Consider the following 18,863-nt stretch of genomic DNA (forward strand, 5'->3'; position numbering starts at 1 on the left):
CGAGAGTAACACACTGAACTGTGAGCACCAACATGGAGATGCCCACATCTGGACTCCACATGTGTGGTCCTCATCTAGTCAGTAATGGCTGAAGGAGGGACCCTGTCACCTAGAGGGTCTCTTTGGCCTCCCATTGCCACTCCAAGAGGGGCAGAGCTGCCTCCAACCCTTGTGTCATAGCTCTCTGCCCCATATGGATGCCTCAAACAACTCATGGGCAACAGAACTGCTTCCAGGGTCCTATGTTCAGACAATCCCATCCTAGCACTGCACGTGGATGCTCAGCTGGAGGGTGTTGACTTTCCATCTGGATTCCACCACATGGATTTGGGCCATTATATATACCATTATTATTGCTATTTTCCTTTTCTGTTATTGTTCTGTTAGACTGTCTTTATCTCAACACACGAGGTTTTTTTCCTTTCCCCTTCTTTTCTCCCCACCCTACTGAGGAGGAGGGGGGAAGTGAGCTGTGTGGTCCTAGTTGCTGGCTGGAGTTAAACCACGACAAATTGTCTGCAGCCCTCAGTGTCCTGCACTCATCTGTGCCTTGGGTCCCTTAGACTTTTGAGGTCCTGCTTTTGATTGCTCTCCAGGGCTTTAACACTCAACAGGTAGAATTTACACCCAAATGAAACATCATCCCAGAAAAGTAAGCAGTTACAGATACCCCTAAGCAGGTGTGATCCAGCCTCAGTGGGCTTTCTAAAGCATTTCCACAACTACCATCAAGGACAGCAGAGCTGATGAGGGTGTTGCCATGTCCTTGGCCACAGTACGTGGTCCCAGCTGCAGATCTCATATCCAAGTGCCTGGTGCTGTGTCCAAGGTGACCCAGCCGGCTTCCTGGTAGCCTGGAGCCAGAGCAGGAGCCAGCTTGGGGAAAGGAGGTACTGAATGTGGGACCAAGAGAAAATACAGCACTGCAAGACCCCAGCACTACATATGGTTTCTCAGCTAGAGAGTTCTGACTCTTCAAGTCAACCCATCCATTGATTTGAGTCTGTTGCCCACTAAGCATTACCCAGTTCATTTAATACAGCCTGGACTACTCTATTAGTCCTCCCTGTTTCAATTTTTCAGAGGGGCTGAGAAGGTAAGACCAACTTTTACAGATGTTCTCTGCAAGAAGCAAGAACAGGAAAGATAAGATTCACCTTAGAGGCTTGGTTCAATTGCCCCATATTGATGTTGATATGTAGATACTCTGGAGTATTCAGAACATGCATGAATCAGCACATGTGCATGAAAATTGGTACATTTAGAGAGAGAGATCTCCCATTTCAGAACAGATGTACAGAGGACATACATGAATAATCTCCAGAAGTACTGTTGCTTCTAGAAAAGCGAAACAGACAATCAGTTCAGACTCAAGTGTCTCACTTGGAGATCTTTATGGTTAGGTGAAACAAAACATACACTGTTTGCGTTTTTTTGTCTGCCATGGTGATGTCTCCATCTGAGATGCTCACTTGGACTCCTTTTATCATTCCCATGCAGAGGGAAGAAGTTTGAAAGCATGATTCATCTTGTTACGAAATAAAGTGCCTAAAAAGGGTGAAATCAACTGCACTTTTAAAGAGCTAATCTCCTCCCATTAAGTGTAAAAAATTACTTGCTACCCATCTGCCTTTGTTTGCATTTGGGGAGAGAAATTCCTTCTTTCGTGACTTTGCCAAATGCCTTGAAGTGTTTCAATAGCCAAGCCAATGGAATAGTTGAATGATGGCTAGTGGCAGGTGCTGCATTTTGTGGAAGGGCCCTAACTCATCTAACATGGAGCATAGTATTTTGAATATTTTTAATTATAAGTTAATAAATATGCTTGGAAACAGAGGGGAGGGAAGGGAAATGTCAGCTTTGTTGACAATCTTATGTCAGGCAAAATGGCTACTGATAGAGATACAAGCCATGGTCAAATATATCTTGAATCAGGGTAAGAGCCAATGAGATAGCCCCAAGAATGACCATAGATGCATCCCGAAAGTGTAAAATTAAAAGAATTAATACATGTGGCCACCTGTTGGAAGTTCTGTCAGAGATTTACATTAATCCCTTATAAAATTAAGCACTTAGAAAACTGAAATGCAAACCTCCAGGGGACACTATCTCCAGCTCTGGCAGACAGCTGTGTGGGATTTCCTATCACTTACTGTCATAGTCCAAAACTCTTTCATGAGGTTCTTCTAGAAATTCCACACAGGAGGTGTTTAATGCTTAATACCAAACTCACTTATCTGAAGATATTTGATGTTACATGTCATTTTGATTTAGCAAAGTGATGCAGAAATGTACTGAAATCACAACGTAAGTACAATGTATCAATTGCCATATACAATTGGACTGCAATACAAATGTGATTCCCTTTACCCACCCCTGTACACTCACCATCATGATGCTGGGTGTCCCAGTTGCAGGGAACAGATACATGGGTTGAAGCCAGTTCAAGATCATTGCTCTCTTCAAAGTTCATTTGTCTGGTTGTTCAGTTTTCATACTCTGTGTTGGGCTGAGCCACATACACCCTTCCTCCATGCTGGCTGGCTCAGGCAGATACTACTTTCTATTCATTATTATAGGGAAGGCCATTTACATAACCAGTTGACGGACTCAACTGATGTAGTGCCTTATCTAAAACAAAAGCCACCTTATGGTCCCCTTTGTGTTGAGAGAAGTTCCATTTCCTTTGGTGGTATTGTGACTTCCTGCTTTCTCTTCTGAGCTTCAGGAGCACATCACCCTTGCAGATCATCTCTGAGCCTTCTTCCATGGTGGGGTTTCTTTGATCAGTCACAAGTGGAAGCATTACAAACTCATCCTATAAAGATCAAAGGGCTATGGGAGCATCAGGATTGAGGTTTAACCTGGCATAATATGACTGTAAGGTGAGTGAGAGCAGCTTGCTGTGGACATGGTACTGTCTCCAACAGTGATCCCCAGATGAATGTACACTGTTTTGAGGAACTTTTGGGGGGCAGAAGTTAGGAGGGAATTATTATGTTAGGTCACACTGAGCCACTTTGAAAAGCTACTTTACTTCTTCTTGGAAGTTCTCCCAGAGATTTTGCTTTACTTTCTTGTTTCTGAGTTTGTGAATGAAGAATTTCAACAAAAGAGTTAAAAACATGTTAAAGGTGTTGATAATTTTGCAATAGGTCCAGAAAGTTCTGCACTGACTGCTTCATATAAAGGAACATGGTGAAGCTGTACCAGACTGCAATGCAAGTGAGATAGACAGAACACTGTGTGTCAGTGCAGAAGAGGGCAAGGCAGGAGTCTTTATCACAGAGTAAATGATTGATCACTCATAGAATGTCATCATGTCTGGATGTCAGAAATGTGAGCAGAAAGAAAACCTCCCTGCCAGGACCTGGACGCCAGCTGAGCAGAAAAGACACTCTGAGACCGTTAGCATCATGCATCACCTACACAAAGGAGAAAGTACTTTGTTTAATCTCCTCCCCTCAGACCCCACACCCCTTCCACCTATGTGAGCTGTTCAACTTCTTGTAGTATCTCTTCTCCAGTACTGGAAAATCACCAGTGTGGCAGGAAGTGGAGCCCTCATGGAGTCGTGCGAGATTCCCATATCTGTGGACTAGTTTTTTTCCTCTGTACACAGTGCTTTTGGCCATTTCTCTTTGGTGGCCCTGGAGAGCAGCTGTGGTAGGTGACAAAAGTAGCTGTGGTGACCAGAAGGAGTAATTAGCTGGATTTTCTTTCCTGAAGCAGTAAACAGGGAGATGTTTGCAATGAGGTCTTCTAAGATGACACAAAAAGCTCAGTCTTTGTGCGAAGGTAGGAGTGGATTGGGTCAAAAGGAGAAACAGGAGAAATCAGGGGGAGGCAAAAATAATGAGGCGCCTGGCGAAAAGAGTTGGTCTCTGTCTGGGAAACTGAATGGTGAATGAGCAGCTTCGTTTGCACATAAAAACAGGGTAAGAAAAACTTGGTCTGGGTCCCAGTAGGAGGATGATTCCCATTCTGTTTGTGCCCGGTAAAGATCCAAAGATGTGTGAGAAAGGGTTCAGGCTTTCATGAAAAAAGGGCATCTGAGAGACCATATAGTGAATATGTCACAATATGTGGGCAGTACTAGCTAATATTAGAATGCATTTTTCCATCCCTCATACATCTGATTCTGGTTCTGTTCATGGGACAAATCTTTCTCTGTCCCTTTATGTTCATAACTTCCTGAGTGGCCTATAAAGCAAATGCAATTGCTTAGAATTGCTTGAGGTTTTGGAGGACAACTTTTCCAAGACTGAGCAGTCACTGAGAAGTACAAACAGAAGACATGAGTTCTGTCAACATGCTTATGCCTTCCGTGTCTCTTTGACCACAGTTGGGGCCAGAGCTGGAAAAACATTTTGGCTGTAGGAAGCTCCAGGACCATGTTCCACATGGTCACGGGCAAGGTTTCTTGCATTACCACTTTCCATGGATGGCTCATCTTCCACAATGACTGACCCCTTAAAAACAGAAAAAATTGCTGGTTAATTGTTTCCCCTGTCCAGATCCCAGGGCAGAAAGGGATAGACTGTTCCCCAGAAGGTCTGCCCCTAAGACTTGACTCAGGAAACATCATTTCCTGTGGGGTCAGGAGCCTTTTGGGTTCTTCAGGTTTGGTGGTTAATGACCTGCTTGGCCCTGAGAGGCAGAAATGCTCTGTGCTAGGCTTGAGGTGTGCTGGAGAAACTGGATGATCTTTGAGAGTGTAAGGGGCCTGAGCTCTGCTTGTGAAGGAACTGATGAGAGGTGATTTTTTCCACACTAAATAAGGGATTGAGTCTTCCCATGGAACTATTCCTGAGCCTGAATATCTGTCCTCCTCTTGTTGTGGGGCACTGCTTGCTTGCTTGTGAATAAGGGAAGGCAATACAGAAATCTTCACTTCTGTGCTCTACTTCTTTAAATGTTGGATCATACACTTCAGGAAAGCAGAGAGGAATGGCGGTGTGGGGGTCTATGAACAATAGACCTCACCCTTCTTGTGAGACTTGAGAATTTGACCAAGGCACTGTGACTCCCAGAATGGCTTGCTTTAACCACCAGGCCACACATTTCCTCCAGACATGGACCCCCAACTCCAGCCTTTTGAATTGGAGCTCAACAGCCACCCTTCCCTACTGAAAACCCAGGAGTCCAAACTGCAGTCCTCCAGAGTGTGGGATTCTAGACTTTGCCTATATGTGGGATCAAACAAGAGAGCTGGATCCACAATTTGCAGTTTACTCCTCCTCCAGCTCTCAGGAATATAGACTTTCTTCAGTTTGCAATTCTGTAGAAAACAATGTCTTATTCTGCTTTGGTACATCTTTGTCATGCCTAAAGAAAATTGTCTCTCTTGGCACCAGAAGACCAAAATACCCTCTCCATTGTAAATGATGGTAACTAGTTTATCCCAGATGAAGGTCTCATTCTGCTTTGCTTGAGGAACAAGTGGCCGATCAGAGTAAAGTTGACCTTACAGAGCTCTGACAAACATTTCCTGTCCCAAAATGTCAAGCTCCTACGGCAACTCATCATGTACATGGTAATTTCAGAGCGCATTCATTTCTGAATTGCTTAACTGGTTATGTCCTTGTGAGGTGAATCATCCCCAGGGCTCATTGGGAAGAGCTAATAACACAAACCCATGGTACCTCTTTGCCATAGTTCAAAACCTTATGGACAACTCAGAGCGTGTGGTTGGAATGAGGAGGGAAGGCTCCAAGTGCCATATCGTCACTTCACCAAGGACCAGGTGGCTTTGCTCCTATGCTGGTGCAGCCACCCATGCTCTAAGGTGTGGGCTGTGAACTTTGTGCTGGCTCGGGAGAGAGGGCTGACCCTGGTTATTTGTCTGGGACAGCATTGGCCTGCTCTTCTGCCCTTGCTGGGAACAGTAGAGAAAACTCTGCTGGGAACCATGAGTTCTAGGGCCAGGTCCCAGCCCTTCCAGGCTCTGTTAGCAAGTTGCTGAATGCCCAGTGTTACAAAGCGAATCAAGGCACTGGCTGCTCCTAACTGAGGTGTTTTGATAGGTTTAGGGGGTTGTTACCTCCTAAGGGAAAGAAAGAAACCACATTGGAGTTGAAGCTGCCAGCTCAATTCCAGACATTCAGCCAGACCAAATCGACATGTAAGGAAAAAACATAAGACATGTAGAACAACCCCTCTTGACAAAGACTCAAGTGTTTGTCAAGTTTGCAGAAAATGAAGACACAAAGAAATGAATACATGAAACCTTGCAGCTCCCTGATGACTGAAAGAGCTGGGGGTCTGGAACCAGCCAGATCTTCTGTGCAGGAAGTCATGTTGCAGCAGTGGGTTGTAAGTTTGGGACAAGCCTGACTTGTCACAAACTGCGAATGCTGAGGTGAGGAAATAGAAATGAACCTGAGCTGATGAAGCTACTTCCAACATTAATTACTGACAAATACCCTCTCTTCAACATGCAAAAATTGCTAATTAGCCCGTGGAAATTTTTTATCAGTATGTCATTTCCTATTTGTCTTAATGTAGTTACCTCCCCTCTCAGCAGGTTTTCATTTCTCCCCCATTCAGTTTTGTTTGTGAGGTGCTGGAAGGTGTGCTGGGTCCAAGAACGGGTTTAGTCCCTGCTGCAGGGATTGTTTACCAGGACTTTGGGTGGATGCATACCAGCATGACCAACAATTCCCTGCAAACAGTTCAGGACCTCCCCTTCCTCAGGTAGATTACATCCTTTAATATCTTCTACTGGAGAAAACAATAATTTGGAAAGCTTCTGGCTACACTTGGGACATATAGGCAATACCCCATGCTCTCCTCCTACAATGTAACTCTCTTTTCTCTCCCACTATACAAGAAAATGTGCCATCCTTAAAGTTCATCTTCTGTACAAGCCACCTCCCCAGCACAACTTGATGCAGAGCAAGAGGAATATCCTTCCCCAAGAGCCTGTGGGGATGCTGCCTTCTAAGGGCCTCCTGCAGGCCTCAGAGTCCTCACCAGAGCCCAGGACTTATCAGGGTCCACATCCACAGGACACGTTTTGAGACTGTGAGGATATTTCTGGGGAGAGATAAAGCAAGGCATGGCCACAGGTTCTGGAGAAACCTTCCTTAATTCCAAGGTGCAGGTCCTGAAAGGGGCCTACTCATCATGTCCCACTCTACCTTTCCTCTGGGAATGGTGAAGGGTCATCATATGCCAGAGCCTTCACTAGCAGATTTAGGACACTGCAGAAGCTGGAGAGGCTGTAGAAGCTGGAAAGGCCCCATGGTGTGCTGGAAGGACAGGTACAAGGATTTCAAGGACAGGAGTGTGTTCATATAGGCAGAAGATGTGGACCAAGAGCCAGAAAGGTCTCATGTAAGCACGTGATGTTGGCCTGGGCCCAGCTACTTGCACTCGTGTAATCCTGAGCCCAACACCCAAAGGCTTCTGTGTGAGAGGGCATGTTATGCCCTTCTTTCTTCCTCCATCCCTCCCTCCCTCCGAGCTTGCTCCCTCCCAACTGGCCAGACAGACATCTGTTGAAGCTTCCTCAGGTGAGTGCACTGTGTTGCTGGGATTTAATTTAAGAATATTGCCAACCTGTTTGGCTTCCTGCCCACTCTGGGAAATCTCTGGGTGTTCTCAGCATAGCGTACTGATGTCTCTGGAGCTTTATTCTACCCCAAGGTGCTCCAGATCTTCCCTGTTGGGGTGGGATCCAGCATCTCCTCACTGAAGTCCACAGTTAACTTGTGTGGATGCATGTGTGCTTGCTTGTGTGGATGTTTGTGCATGTGGATGTCTGTGAATGCAAATAGGTGCACAAAGTTGAGCACGACTCCATGCAGATCTGCATGACCATGTGTATTTGTGTGTTCTTGTGTGTCACTCATCACAAGGGAATGCGCTGCTCATGGCACTCTACTGTGCTGTCCATGAGCACTACGGAGCAGCAGGTTCTGAAGGTTTCAGTTGGACCCCTTGTTTTCATCATGGTCACAGTTATTGACATCACAAGCAAATGGAAGGAATGTCAGAACCACATACACACAGATTCATATGAGGACGCTCACAAAGTGTGCACATACATGCATAGTTATTTGAACACACATGTATGTATTGTTACAAACATGTGTACCTAGGTATATGTGCACATCTCACACATACGTGGGTGAGAACACACACACTATGCCTGCACAAACACAAACCTTTACTCACATGTCAGCACACAGGTACTGGGTGTCTCTGGGATGGAGTTAATTTTCCCCATCTTAGCCCTCATAGTGCTGTGATTCGTATTTGTAGCTAGAATGGTGCTGATAAAAAAATAACATTTTGACTCCTGCTGAGCAGTGCTTCCACAGCAGCAAGGCTGTCTCTCCAACTCCCTCTCCCAAAGGTCAGTAGACTTGGGGTGGACAAGAGGTTGGGAGGGGACATAGCCAGAACAGCAGACCCAGACTCACCAAAAGGATATTCCATACCATATGACATCAGACTTAGCAATGAAAGGCAAGAGAAAGGAGGGGAAGTTGGGGGGCACTTGTTACTAAGGGGTTTGTCTTCCAAAGCAACCGCTATACAAACTCTGGCCCTGGTTCCCAGGAGTCGCTGGACATTGCCTGCTGATGGCAAGTAGAGAATAAATCTTTTTGCTTTGCTTTGATCCTGTGTGCAGCCTTTGCTTTTCTTCATTAAACTGCCTTTATCTTGACCCACGAGTGAGTTACCCTATTTTTCCCCCCTGTCCTGCTCAGCAAGGGGTCTGAGAGAGCAGCTTGGTGGACACCTGGTGGCCAGAGAAGGTCAACTCACCACAGTCTTTTCGGTGCTTAATGTGGGGCTTGAAACAATGGCAGTTTGGAATTGAGCATATTCTAGCTGTGGTAGATTTTAATTGGCAGGCTTCTGTGCAGGTCAGGGAGTTTTCTTGCTGCTCTGTTTATATCTTTATTTGTTTGAACTTGGACCATGTTAATAGAACCAAAAGCAATGCGTTTTGTCCTGGCATTGAGGACCTTTCTGTGCTGGAGGAGGTGTCTTGTGGAGAAGATGACGGAATACACCTCCCTCTTCCCATTCAGAACTGAAGTGGGTTGTTTTGTTTTGTTTCACAGGCTCCTGAGGTCCTTGTTCACCCTTATGTGAGGTTTTTAATTAACAGCTGTACTAATTAACACTGTTGGCTTATTGTCAGGTTTGTGGAATCCAGTGTCATTCTGGTTTAGGAGGAGACAACTTCTGGGTGAAGCAACCATGAAACGTGCCCTGAGGTGGTCAGTCCCTGCATGGTAGGGTGTGTGGAAGGATTTGGACAAGTGCTTAGACAGGTTATCATCTCCTGTAGCTTGGGATTTTACACTTGAACAGATTAGCAATCCTGGTAAATAGACGTGCCACCTAATAGAAGGGTGCCTTGCCTACGCCAGTGAAAACCAGCAGCTTTTAGCACTGTATTGGGGCTTGACCTGTGCCTATCAAGCCATGATTCAGTTCTATCAGAGGACTGTGGTTGAGACAGGGATGAAACCACATCTGAGGACACCATGATTGAGATAAGGACCCAAACACTAACTACAGTAAGCATCTATTCTAACCCAAACCATTCTATTATTCTATCATTCTATGAATTTAGAATTGCGTTGTCTCCTGTGGAAACATATATATTTCCATTCCTGGTGACATTTGGTGTAGACTGAAGGAACAGAATAGGCATTGTATGACTGTGGAAGACTCTCTGGTGATGCTCCCTTGATATTAGTATATTGACCCGTCCCACTCCAAACTTAAAATCTTGACTTAGTATGAAGTATTCTGTCTTATTCTGTCTTATGAGACTAGAGAAGCAGTAATCTTATTCAAGAATGGGTTTCTGAGAAATTAGGCTCATACTCACTGAGATTTAAGAACTGCTGGATCCTTTCTGGGACTGAAATTCATTTGAGAAGTTGACTATCCAATTAGAATGTCCAGGTGGTCCAGGTTGCATTGTCATCGTGTCAGGGTACAGTGCTCACAGTCCATCAGTCCCCTCCCAGTGGCCTCATTGTGTCACTGCTTAATCCATGGAACTTTAGGCGCCATTTGCATGAAGTCAAACCAGTCCAGTTGATGATGGATGAACCACATCATTTCAGTCTTTCTTCTAAGGTGAACCGATAGAGAAGTCATGTTTCTTTCCCCCACCTGCCAATGGAAGCTCAACTCTTGCACTTTCTGAACTCTGAAGGCTGGTGATGGTAGCAGAGTGATGCATTGGATTGTGTTGCTACTCAACTGTGGGTACATGGCCTAGCTTGTTCTGTAAGTTGGGAGAAGTTTTGCAGACTGAAATTGGAAAATGTGCAGAGCTCTGCTTATCAGAGCTACATGCCCTTCCATTGGCTCTGAATGTGGCCAAGGAGCTGATGTCCACCTGCAAAGGCACATGCTGGTGAGTAGAAATCCCTGTCATCCTGACACAAAGCACCTAAAAGAAGTTCCCTCCCTGCATGCAGGTAATGTTCATGCCTCGCTCCGCTGAGCTCTCATCTTAGGCCTGTGTGGCCAGTTATTACATGCCTGTGGTCTCATGTGCCTGAGGACAGAGTTGGCTGCTGACTTCTGCACCACAAAGATGTCCCTGTTGAATCCCCTCATATTCACCCTGAGGAATCAGGAGATGAGAGCTGACATCAGCATGTTGTCTTGCAGGCAGGGGCTCGGCCAGAGTCAGTAGGTATTTTCCCACTACATGAGAAACCTGTGGACTGAGGAAGAGGAGGGAGAATCATGGACTTGTGAATCATGATGCCAGCTGGGGAGACAAGCTATCCCAGAAAGCACTGGAGAAGAGGGTTGAATTTTGTTCTTGTGTTTGAGAGGGAGGATGGACCTATCTGACTCCAGAAAGGTGCTGTTTCTCTCCCAGGCCACATCTGTTCCAGTGACTCTGATTTCTCCTAATATATTTGGCTTCTCTCCCTTTACTTGTTCCACATCCCCTGCTCCCATAACCTCCTCCCCTGCCTGCCCTTCAGCACTTGATTCTTTCTGCAGTTTTGCATGACAGTCAACACCTACTTTGCATCTTCTGGAAACTTCACCTGATAGTTTACTTTTCCTTTTATATTGATGGATGATAGCATCCAGCAGAACCCCATGCCCTTTACTTCCAGATCTAGTTCTAAATGTCCAATTTAAATGTCCATTTTGAGAACATAAGCATACTGTAAAAATAGAAAGTACTTAACTTCGTAAAATTCCTGCCATGCCCTCTTGCTGTCATCCTCAGTCCACTTTGGCTGCTTTCAGGGTGCTGGGAACCCTGGGGCCAAGGTGCCTGTGCTGGGGGCAACCCCTGTCCACACTCCCTTACACCCAGTGTTGTTCCAGGCAGCCCTGCTCCTGCTGGTCCCTCCAGTGGTGCTGCCTTCAGGCCGCAGGGCTGAGCTGCAGCTCCTACGCAGTCTGTGTTCCCAGCCTCTGTTTCTGGGTTTTCACAGGCCACTTAGCTGTCAATACTGACTCCAAGGTCAGCATCAGCCTTTGGGGTTCTGGGGTGGAGGGTCAGTGTGTGGTTTTGGGGTGCCGTGTCCCCAGGCAGCAGCATCTGACCGGTTTCTGCTGCTGAATTTCACAAAATTCAACAGTGCCAGATGGCCCCATGATGGCAGATCATCCTGCTCCTGTCTGTGCTGGGCAGTGCAGGGGGACCATGGCTTGGCGGCCCCGTGCTCCTTGTCCTGTCCCACTTCTGTGATGCCCACCCTGAGCCCTATGCCTCTGTGGGCCACAGCCCCACTGAGTGTCCCCCTCCCACCACTTTTACCCCAGCCAAGGAGCCAGGCTGGGGGCTGCGTGGAACTAGGACTGGGGCTGGGCATGGGGTGACCCCGCAGCTCCCTCAAGTCTGCTGTGAACTCTGGCTTTTTCACAGAATTCTTTGGCCTAGATTGTCCTCCCATTCATCCCTCCCTCTCCTCTCATCTCACTTTCCCTCAGCAAACTCATCAGTCTGTTTTTCATCCAGTTCTCCCTGTTTCTGTCCTTTCCTGTGTGAGTTTCTATATAATGCTGGCATCCTCTGGGAACTCTTCTCCTTATCTCTTTATCTTCCTGACTGCTTCTGCAGGATTTGTCCTGGGAAACAGCAGGCAGGGCTGGGCAAAAAGTAGCTTTTGAGGTTATTTTCTTCTTTATCTCCTCTGCAGCGGCTGTATGCATAGCCCAGGTGCAGCAGGAGCTGTTGGCAGCGACCATCAACTTCTCATACCCTGACATTCAGTTCACTGATTTCATCTACTGGTACCGTCAGCTCCTGGGCTGAGGCCCCGTACTCATCACATTCGGTCACAAGGACCCCAAAGCAGTGCAGGAGCCTTTGGGGCAGCTGCGGGTGGCGGCAGACCGCCGGTCCAGCGCCCTGTGGCTCGCCCGGCCCCGGCGCGGGGACGCGGCGGTGTATTACTGCGCCCTGGGAGCCACGGGGAGAGGAGCCGGGGCTGCGGCCGGGCACGAACTGCCGCGGGCGGGGCCGGCCGCCCGCCGGGGCCACCTCGCCCCGCCCGGCCCCGCCCGGCCCCGCCCGCACAGCACTGGAATCAGCACCAGCATCAGCACTGGGCCCACCCAGCCATCCATGAGGTTGCTCCCCAACACAGCTGTAGAGCAGTCCACCAGGCAGAATACCTCTCTTGCCAATCACACCCTGTTGCCCTCCATACTCCCATCAGGATGGAGACAGGAATCCTCTGCATTGGCATAGGTGTCAGGGGAGGACACCATGAAGGGACCAGTGGCAGTGTCTGGCAGTACCTAGGAAGGAATGATTGCAGCTTCCAACCCTGCTGACCCCTGGCGAGGAGCCACACCTTTCTGCTCTGCAGAGGGACGTGGGCAGCAGAGGTCCTCCTGCCTATGGGTAGACAGACAGGCCGCAGTCCTGCTGCAGGGACCAGACATTGCTGCCTCACTGTGGGTAGGGGCTTCTTCTATTGGGTTTTGGGTGTTTTTTTGACTAACGTAACCATGGAAACTCTGAGCAGTATTGGAACAAGAAGACCCATCTGACATGTTGCTGTTAGCTTGTTCCTTAAAAAAAGAAAAATAACTGGTTTCTTGTTTGTTGACTTTGTAAACAAGCTCAGATACACAATCCTCCAGTTCCATAATCTCCTTCCAAGGCATTTGTTTCTGCTAGGACTTAATCTCATGAAGTTAGTTCAAGTTCAACATGAGCATGAGAAAGGAAACTAGAGGTTACCAACACCTTCAGGCATTCTTCACAGTGACTAGTTTTGAGACGAAAAGCTTGTTGTATGTATCTTCCTCAACCCCAAACACAGAACCTTTGGTATTGATGTAAGGTCCTGGAGATTGAATGAATGCTTGAACCAGACATTTGTTGTACAGAGAGTTTTCAGGCTCAAAGGAAGTTAAGTTCATGCTTCAAGAGTGAAAATTGCTATGCAGAGATATGGTGTTGAAGATCAGAGCTTGAAAGCTAGAAAGAAGCCTTCGGGAGGAGAGTTCTGGGTCTAGCCAGACCCTGGGGAACCTTTGTCTGTGCCTGGCCCTACCTCCATCTAGACAATACCTATAGATGAGGTGGATGTGTGTGGGCTTGAAGTGGGCCTTCCCCACTCCGAGGATGCAGACCTCATGTCCAGTTGGGTACTATATGGCCAGAGAAAATCATCACGGACAACTCCCTTGATAGGCAATGACTGGGCTCATTACGATCACCATGACACTTAAGGTGCTGGAAGGCTCCTGGCAGCTGACACAGCTCCTTGCCTGACACTGGACTGCATGATCTGTTCCTTAGTCTACTACATAAATTCTCAGGTGCCCAAGGCATCCTTGACAATGTGACCTGGAGTTTGGAGGCAGAATTTCTATAGCAGGTATGTCTGCCTGAGAGGATGCTCGAACACCTTCTGACTTAGAGGGCTGTGAAAAGCCCAGCTGCTGCCTCACTGGTCAAGCAAGAACCTCCAAGTGCTGAAAAACCTGGCCCTGGCCCTAGGCAACCTGTGGCATAACAAAGATTGTAACTTGATTCCTTCCCTTGGGATAACCACCAGTCTATCAACTCTTTTGAGAGCCTCCCCGGGTCAGCAATGTGGGGATGCAAGGAGATCTGTCTGCAGCAGCAGCTACAGTGATTTTCTCCCCTCTTCACAGTGAGGTTTGGAGGCTGCTATGATCCAGCAGAGTGAGGAGAAGATGGGAACCTGCAAAAACCAACTCAATCTTTCTAGGAACTCTGTAGGCAACCTGTGAAAGGGAAGTGTGACAGTCCTGTTTTTTCTGGCAGCCTTAGTGGGACTTGCAGCCTTTGGTGAGGTGTGTCTTTCAGGCAAGGTTTGGAGCAAGAGGAGTTGCTGGCCCAGGCCTCTCAGATGCTGATATAGATGTACAAATTCAAACCTTAGATAGATTCAGGGAGGTTCTCCTCTGTGCTGTCTGTGGAGAACTTCCAGGTGCTTTTGCACGTGTGGGATGCCAAGATGCAGGACAGCACCTCCTGTCTTTCCACTGAGCCCACGTTGATGCCCACAGCATTCGACATAACACAGAAAGAGGGGGGATACGTATGTTCCCTGTGGAGTGATTCTCTCCCCAGCACTGTTTGCATGTCGGTCTGACCTCAGCTTGTCCAGCAAAGGCCTTTAGGTGTTGTGGTGAGGTTGGGTGTCTGCTTCCCCAGCCTGTGCAGCAGAGAAAAACACCATTAACAGTAAGCTGGTGTGACTTTTCTGTCTGAATTCAGATCCAGGGTCTTAGGAAAAGAGCAAAATCGTCCAATAAAACTGTCAGGTTCAAGGACTGCCTGTGCTTGAGGGAGAGCGATTGAGGGATGCTGCATGGACCACAGCAGGCTCCATCAACCCTCCTGAGCTGAAAATAACTGCAGCATGGGAATGAGTATTAAAAAGATGTATCTGACTGCATTGTCCTGCTTTTATTCTTCCCTCAACCTCCTCTGAAACACACTGTTGCAGAATGGAGCCCTTGTTGCGAGACATGACTGCTCTTGTAGCTCTATCTCCGAGCCAAAATAGCCTGAGGAAGGAAAATCCCTTCCTAGCTGTGCACCTGGGTGTCAGCCAAACCCTCAGCATGTGAAAAAGACCCATCTGCCCGAGAGTGGGGAAGGTTTTCCGTTCAATCAGATTCTCACCCATGTCCCAAGCTGTTCCATTGCTTTTTACAGCTTTTTCTCTTGGTTAGTGAGAAATTCTACCTTCTAAAATACATTCCACCTTTTAAAAGTAAGTTTTACCTTTTTAAAGTACATCAGGATCACCCCAGGGTGTCATCCGTGAAGAGGTTCAGTGGGCTGTTGGCTGAGAGACCAAAATTATTCACTGCCAGAGCAGGCAGAAACAGAGAGGGAGTGTTTCAGGCAAGATAAGAGCAAATATTTTCTCTTTTTCACCTCTTCCTTTACCTTCCCCACTGAGTCATTTCCAGAAGCTCTGCTCTTGGGGCTCGGAGGTGGTTTTATGACTTTCTCACACACAAACAGGAGTGTTGGTCTCAGCATGCACCTCAGCTTAGTGTGGATTCCACTGCACAGTAATGCCTGTCACCTCCTGCCAGAGTGCCCCCAGAGGGGACCTGTTCTGTGCGCCAGCTCCATGCTTTGCCATTGCCCAGAGCCTCCAGAGAACAGCCTGTAGTACCTGGTCCTCGTGTGCTGGGACCAGGACACCTCCAGCTGGGTTGAGGCACCCAAGGAGGCACTATGAGAACATTACATCCCACTTCCAATTCCCTGTTACCTTGAATGGCTCCTGGGTTGCTGAGTACACACTCAGAGGCTATACCTTCCTTCCACTCAGCCTAGCACTTCAGCCAGCAAACCTTAGCATGGGGAGACATTTCCTACCTTGGTGGCATATACCTGCCCTCCATAAAGTTGCTGCAGATCCTGTCAGTTTTTGAGGTTTGTTGGAAGACAGATTCTCCCTGAAGACATAGTGCCCCTGAAACAAGGCTCTAGTGTCCTAGACAGGATGAGAAGATGGAGATGCTCTGGCACTGGTGAATCACCTGGTGCACTGGTGATTCACCCAGTGGTGCTGCTTGCAAGTCTCAGAGAATAAATGAGGTTTTGGTCTCTGGGCACATCAAAAATGTGCCCTTTGCATAAATGATGAGTATGGAGAGTGACTCTGCCCAGAACCACAGGCAGGAGGAGTGTGAGGGGAGCATTGCCTGGTCCATGGGACCTTCCATGCCTGAGCCCTTATTTCAAGCCCAGCAGTGCCTTTAGGAGTTCCTCCTCTGCACCTAGGAGATGGTCATTGCCTGAGGGTGACAAGTGTTTAAATCACTACCTGGACCTGAGGGTGGAAGTCAAAGAAATTGTCAAATATCATTGAAAAGCATACCTAAATACTTAAAACTGATTTTCTTTCGTGTGTGTCTTTGTTTCTCACCATCCTATTCAAGTTTTAATTGGTAGTAATTTACATTAATCTTCCCCAAGTTGATTCTGGTTTGCCTCTGAGGGTAAATGGTATTTTATCTCCATGTCTTTATCTTGACCCACAAGTTTTTTCAGCTTATTTTCTCCCCTTGTCTTGTTGAGGAGGGGGATTGAGAAAGAGTGGGTAGGCGTCTGGCAGCCAGCTAAGATTGAACTCACCAAAGGACATGACAAAGCTACTCCAAACAGGACAATATGATGCCCTCTAGAAACATAAACATAAGCAAGAAATAATAAGGTGGAGGACAGGACCAGGAACACAACCAGGAAAGAATGCAGACAAGCCTCACATTTGAAACCTTTATAAGAATTGGGAAATTGCAAATATTCTTGGAAAGAATAAAATCACACAAGAGTGAATAGCATGGCTCTGAGTCAAAAGGGATCACATTTTGAAAACCCCCTCTCATTGTCTTCTTCAAACTGTCGAGAGATGCAGGTCAGGAGTAGCTGAACTGGGAAAAACCCACTGCACTTTGTTACTTTTATAGCATCCTTAAATTCCATTTATGTTCACTTTTGTTTGAAGATAATGCATTCTGCATTTTGTTTAAGAGAATGCATTAGCTTGGTGTGAATGATCATGCAGGTGATTATTTGCAATCTCCAGCTGAATTTTTTATTACTTAGGGCATTCCTTCAAGCAGATTGTTTTTGGGTTTTTTTCCACTTTGAGATAAGGTCCTTTGTAATTTTTAGAGCCATGGCAAAGAAGAGGACGCTTGTAACTCATCTCATTCCTCTGGGCTTCCTGACCTCTTTAAGTAGGCACATGGCCTCATGTGCCATTATCTTCTCCATGTATCTTTTAACCCTGGTAAGGAATGACCTCTTCATTGTCACTGCATAGAGTAATCAGCACCTGCAGACATTGCTGCATTTCTTCCTTATGAGATTTCTTTTGTGGTGATCTGCTACACCACCACCATTTTGTTAAAAATAATGAAGATTTTCTGTGTCATAAAGAAAACCATTTGTGTTGCCTGCTGGCTGGCACAGTCATGCTCCCCTTTCTTCCTGGCTATCACTGAGTTCATAGTCCTTCAGTAAGTCCTCCAATATTTGGCAGTAATTCACATTCCACACACCCTGATCATCACCACTTTAGAAGCCAGGACAGTTCTGATAGTTACTAGGGCATACGTCAATCTCTGCATAGGTTAAAAACCTTTCCACGTAATCCAAAATACATATTCAACTGTCAGCTGTGCAGCACTGAAAAGTGTCCAAACAAACCAGGAGATGTGCTTGTGATCAGGGCCACGTTTGTCATATTCATCAGGAAATTCTTCCTGTGTGAGAGGATGAGATTTTTCCTCAAAAATATCCAATCACCTGTCTGAATCTCTGTTCTTATTATTGCTAATGTTGCACCTTATTGTGCTTCTAAGATTAGGTTGACTGACTGTGCCACCATCTATAAAAATTGTTGAGCACAAGCTGTATATTTTTTAAGCTGCTCAGGAGAAACATGGTTGATGTGGTTACTCCTTCTCTTGCATATTTGCTTGAGTCTTGCTAAGGTAAATTGAGCTTGTTCTGGGATGATCAGGTAGATTGGATTCGAAGGTTAAATCACCTAGGAAAAACATGTATCTGATGTGCTGGAAGAGGGGCTGCCATTGGCTGTGGGGTAGACGGTAATATCTTCCACAGCTCCAAGGAATGGGTCACAAAAGACAACCCAGTGCAGTGACTTCTACCCTTTCCTTCCTCTTGGAATGAGGAAAGGTCCTCTTTTGCACCCAACCTAATCCTCTCCAAAAAGCCACCTTGTTTCTTGAGCAGACTGCAAGAGGTGCCACAGAAGGAAGGAGGACTCGGAGGCCCAGGCTTGGATGCAGCACAACTTTAATGAGTCTAAAGAGGAAAAGGAGGTGGCTCAGAGGGAGCGGCAGGGGGGGCCACCACAGGGAGGGAGACCAACGGGTCACAACCAGGCTAGCAGTGGAAGAAGGCAACAGCAATGGAAAGAGAGAGACAAGAGAGTGGAAGAAAAAAAAGTAGACATAGGTCAGCTTGTAGACAGCCCAGGCTGGAAACTTCCTGCAACCCTTTCCAGGAGAAGGAAAGGATAAACACAAAGGTTCCAAAGTTCTATCTCCTGTACAGCAACATGTTCTGGGGTCTCGGATATTCTTGCTCAAAGATGGCGCGAGCAGCTTTAGCAGGGCTGACATCTGTTGCCACAGTAGCGGCTGGTAATGCAGGAGAGGTCGCAGCAGGAAGAGTTGATGGGCACTCCGTCACAGCTGAGGATGCTGCCAACGGCAGCGGAGGTGGAAGAGCCCACAACGGTGTTCTGCGGGAAGGAGCTGAGGATGGGTCCGGGCAGGGTCACCACCACGGGGGAGGGCTGGATGACAACGGTGGAGTTCTGGCACTGCCTGACACAGGGCTCATTGCAGCTGTTGGCCAG

This window comes from Charadrius vociferus, unplaced genomic scaffold (assembly GCF_000708025.1).
Source record: "Charadrius vociferus isolate BGI_N301 unplaced genomic scaffold, ASM70802v2 scaffold749, whole genome shotgun sequence".
In the NCBI taxonomy this organism is placed as follows: Eukaryota; Metazoa; Chordata; class Aves; order Charadriiformes; family Charadriidae; genus Charadrius; species Charadrius vociferus.